Here is a 5581-nt window from a genome sequence, read left to right on the forward strand (position 1 = left end):
CCTTTTGTGGGATCTGTGAGTGCCTTATGTCCTCTCTAAGGCCCCGGAGAAGCCAACTTTTTGCTTTTAAATTACGATTCTCACTTGACTGTGCATGTGCACCCAGACACACATAGATATGATACAAGAAAAACATGAGGAAATGGCGCTCCTATTGTTGTTCCCCAGGCCAGTAGAAGAAAGAAGAAGAACCGGCCTGAGGTAAACAATTAAAATGATTGGGGGGGTACCTAACATTTTGTTACCCCTAATTATGCATTTTCTTTTAACCTCATTGTGCCACAAATGTACTATGTGTGTTCTTTCGCAAAAGAGCTCTTCCCTCTTCTGCCGCCTCTGCAGAGGGTCAGGAGGTATGACAGCCCCCTGGGCAATGAGGCTGGGGGGCTGTGATGTCGGTCGTGTGACTTCCAAGCAGCAGACACAATCAGATCACGTGTCTGCTTCTCTCCTGGGCTCCTTCTCCTCCCCACACTACCCACACCCTTCTGCTGAGCCACACAGGCACGGACCTCCAGGATAGTGATGTGTGGGTCGAGATTTCCCTAACCCGCCCTACCTTAGCCCGCGCCCGGCAGCATCCGCCTTCCGGGTTGCTTTTATAGAGCTGCGCCTCCCCGCCGATGAAGCCACAAAAGGGCCGGGGCAAGCTGGTGCAACGTCTATAAAAGAAGAACCCGTAAGTCAGAAGCTGGCATTTTTCCGTCTATTTCGGCATCGCTGATCCGACGCGACTGTCGGATGCAAACGCTGCACAATGCGTCTGCATCCGAGAGTCGTGTTGCAATCTTCAATAATTATACACCTTAGGGTAGGACTACATGAATGTTTTTGTCGCGATCCGACGTCATGTGACAAAACGCCTGCGACAAGTCGCCTGCAACAGAAATTAGGTAAGTGAATGCATTGTCGGGTGAAGTCAAGGCGTTGAACCGACGCAACGTGTCGTGTCAGATCAACGCTGCGACTTCCTCCGACAATGCATTCACTTACCTTATTGCTGTTGCACGCGACTTGTTGCAGATGTTTTGTTGCAGCGCGTCGGATCGTGCCGAAAACTTCCATATAGTCCTACTCATAGGGTAGAACTACACAAGCGTTATTAATAAGGTTTTGTGGGTCAGATTTTCTCATCCTCCATGCAACACCACACTACACAACACCACAAGCTTTTGTAGGATACTACAAAATCTAATGCCCCTAGGCTAGAATGTAAAGTTGAATCAGATAAGTCAGATGGAGTCTTTAGTTCATGCGTTTATATCCTACAGTCAATACATTTCAATGAGGAAAAAAAGTCTTTCCGACACCATCTATTTTATCTTGTCGGATGAAGACGCAGCAGAGTTCACATCCGACATTTGTCATGTCAGATGGAAAATTTTACATGTAGTTCACACATCCGATTTTGTATCAGTCCCATTGTATTTTAACCCACACGACAACATCAGACTTTAGGATGTGTTTTGGCGATCCGACACCGTCCTATAATAGCGCTCGTGTAGTTCAGGCCTTGGGCTAGGACTACACAGACGATTCCGGCATGATCCAATGTGCTGCGACAAAACACATGCGACTTGGGTAAGAGATAGAATTGCCGCAGGATTGATCTGATGTGACACGACTGTCAGATGCAGCGTCTGCACCCGACAGTCATGTCGCATCGGATCAACGCTGCGACACCATGCGACAATTCTATCTTTTTGTCGCATGTGACAAGTTACATGCGTTCTGTCGCAGCGCGTCAGATTGCGCCAGAATCATTTGCGTAGTCCTACCAACTATTTCTAAATACTTATGAACCCCTACCAGGCTCACCTCCCACAGGCATAGTAAGGCAGGCAGAGAATAACACAGAGGTAGCAAAGGGCAGGCTGAGTAAAGAGATATTTTCAGTATGAGATAAACCAAGACCCCTTAAGCTGGCCATAGACGCAAAGATTTTACCTCAATATCGGACGAACGATCATACGTCCTCATCTCCCGACCTGCCACTAACCATTCAGATCAAATAAAGTACAAAAGAACAGATCAGCCAATGTTCTGCCCCTGACAGCAATCGTACTAAAGTTTATGTCCGACCAAGCTAGTGACAGTCTCCCACTGAGAATCGTCCGATCGGGACATGTCGGGACACACACGACCCGAAAATTGTACAAAATTGAGGATTCGTACGATCAAATCCATGCGTCTATGTTCAGCTTAAATCTCAGTATTGATGAATTTTTAAGTTCATACAAGGTAAGCAATCACAGCAGCCAGTTGGACAGCACTGAACTATAAGAACTGCTCGTTAGATGACTTCACCAAATGAGTGGATATTTCCACGGATATTCCCTGCTAAAGTGGGGCAGTATCAGGCTTAATCCAATCACTGACTGATTTGCTGGAGGATACACATTGGCTGCTGCACAGGGAGCATTGACAAGTGGACTACTGTGGCACAGTGTGCATGTGAGGCTTTTTCTTTTAATATCAGAAGTGGCAAAGGACAATTTAGTGGCTGCTGACAGATAAAATGCCCTGTATGGCACAACCCTAGTGGGACAGCCTTACAGTGCAAGAACACGTTATTCAAATGCAAGATGCGAGTTTACAGCTACGAAGCACCTGCATTTGTTTCAGGTTGTTCCAATTCAAATCATTTAGAAGCTGCATGGATGGTTTTGGGCATTTCGCTGCTAACTAAAATATGCAGTCTAAACCCCACCCCATATGCCATTATCACAGGACTATCTATCAGCTTGTACAGTTAAAGGAACAGTAACACCAAAAAAATAAAAGTGTTTTAAAGGAATGAAAATATCATGTAGTGTTGCCCTGCACTGGTAAAACTGATCTGTTTGGTTCGGAAACACTACTATAGTTCATATAAACAGGCTGCTGTGTAGCAATAGCGAAAATGGAAAAAGGCTATATGGCACAGGTTACATAGTGGATAACACCATTATGTTCCAAAGAGCTTATTGAGCCTTTTCTCCTTTGAATGGCTACACAGCAGCTTATTTATATAAACAATAGTAGTGTTTATAAAGCAAACACACCAGTTTTACTAGTGTAGCGCAACACTATTTCTATTACTTTAAAACACTTTTAATTTTTTTGATATTACTGTTCCTTTAAGGGCAATACACACACTTTTAAACAACTATACTGTGACCGAATCAGTAAGAGACAGAGGACACGGACAGTCTAGATACCAAAGAGTGGATTTGGGTTCATCATCCTGCAAGTCAAAATTAGCTTTAAAGGAGAACTAAACCCTATAAATGAATGTGGCTAAAAATGCCATAATTTATATACTGAACTTATTGCACCAGCCTTAAGTTTCAGCTTGTCAATAGCAGCAATAAACCAGGACTTCAAACTTGTCACGGGGAGGGGGGGGTCACCATCTTGGAAAGTGTCTGTGACACTCACATGCTCAGTGGGCTCTGAGCAGCTGTTGAGAAGCTAAGCTTAGGGGTCGTCACTAATTATCCAGCAGAAAATGAGGTTGGTCTGTAATATAAGCTGATGCTACAGGGCTGATTAAATTCTCATGCTAGTTGCACTGGTTTTTGAGCTGCCATGTAGTAATTATCTGTATTAATTACTAATCAGCCTTATATTGTGTCAGTTATAGTCTATGTGTACTGTATATTGTGAGTGGGTCCCTAAGCTCAGTAAGCGACAGCAGCACAGAACATGTGCAGTGAATCAGCAGAAAAGAAGATGGGGAGCTACTGGGGCATCTTTGGAGACAGATCTTTACTGCTAAAGGACTGTAGTTGCCTTGGGCTGGTGCAGAAGCCCAAAACGTAATGTACAACATTTCTAGCTACTTCTTTAGTTAGGTTTTAGTTCTCCTTTAAAATTAGATATAGAGGTATGGATATATGTAATTTGGATTTCCATACTTATCTACTAAAACAAAAACAATTTAAATATTAAATGAACCCAATAGAATTATTTTGCCTCCAATAAGTATTATATATAGTGAATAAAGTACCCCCTCTTGTAAAATATAAGGATATTATAAGTTACCAAGGAGTTTCATGACCATATAAAAACACGAGGCCGAAGGCCGAGTGTTTTTATACAGGTCATGGAACTCCGAGGTAACTTATAATATCCTCATATTTTACAACTGGGGGTACTTTATTAATTATAATACACAAATTTTAGTGAGTCATGTGACAGAAATTACATCACTACTCACCGTTTATAACTGATGACATCACTACTCACCGTTTATAAGGATATAATTTACAAGATATTCACGGCTTTTGTGTATTATATCTTAATTAGGGATGCACCGAATCCAGTTTGGGATTCAGATTTGGCCCAATCCTTCAGCCAGGCTGAACCAAATCAATTTGCACATGCAAATCAGGCTCCGGATTCAGTTTGGTATTCAGCCAAATCTTTCGCGAACGATTCAGGGATTCGGCTGAATCCAAAATAGTGGATTTGGTGCATCCCTATAGCATCAAGTACAAGGTACTGTTTTATTATTACAGAGAAAAGGGACATTTTTTTAAAACTTTAAATTATTTGATTATAATGGAGTCTATGGGAGATGGTCTTCCCGTAAATTTTCTGGATTATGCAAAATCCTTACGGATTGTGGCCAAAATTGACAGAGGCAAAATGGAACTTGCATATATAAGATTTTAAAGATACATGGCACAAGGTTAGTCCTGTAGAAGTTCTCTATCACCAATGAAATCCCTGAACTGATAATGTTTCTCTTAAAGGGGTAGTTCACATTTAAATTAACTTTTCGAATGTTATTGACTTGCTAATTCTAAGTAATTTTTCAATTGGCCTTCATTTTTTTTTTCTTTTGTATAGTTTTTGAATTAATAGCCTTCTTCTGACTCTTTCCAGCTTTTAAATGGGGGTCACTGTCATTTATAGCAACTGCTAGTTTTTATTACTCATCTTTCTATTCAGGTCCTCTCCTATTCATATTCCAGTCTCTTGTACAAATCAAGGCATGGTTGCTAGGGTCATTTGGGTCCTAGTAACCAGATTGCTGAAATTGTAAACTGGAGAGCTGATTAAAAAAAAAAAAAAGCAAAAACTCAAAAACCACAAATAATATAAAATTAAAAACAATTGCAAATTGTCTCAAAATATCTCTATGTCATACTAAAAGTTCATTCAAAGGTGAATGGGCAAATTTCTCTCGTTTCGCTTCACTGAAAAATGTGCGAATTTCCCACAAAATGGCAAAAAATTTTAAAATCGTAAAGTTCAGGAAAGAATCATGAAAGTCAAACAGTTTCACTAAAAAAAAATCAAGCAATTCGAATGTCTTCACGGAAAAATAGTGAAAATCAAAAATTCGTGCCAGGCAAATTCATTCGCCCATCACTAGTGAATAACCCATTAGAAAAGGGGATGTTTTATCTTTCAGCACCTTTCTTTGGTTTTTTTCAGTTGGTTCTTTTTTTTTTTTTTTTCTTTTTTTTGAGTATGGAGCCAGGACAGTAATTTTAACTTTAGTAAACGACAATTAAGTTACATACACCAATATTAATGCTGATAAGGTAAGGCGGCAACACATTCCGCAATTACGACAGTAGACAGAACC

The sequence above is a fragment of the Xenopus laevis genome, chromosome 4L (assembly GCF_017654675.1).
Source record: "Xenopus laevis strain J_2021 chromosome 4L, Xenopus_laevis_v10.1, whole genome shotgun sequence".
NCBI classification, from domain to species: domain Eukaryota; kingdom Metazoa; phylum Chordata; class Amphibia; order Anura; family Pipidae; genus Xenopus; species Xenopus laevis.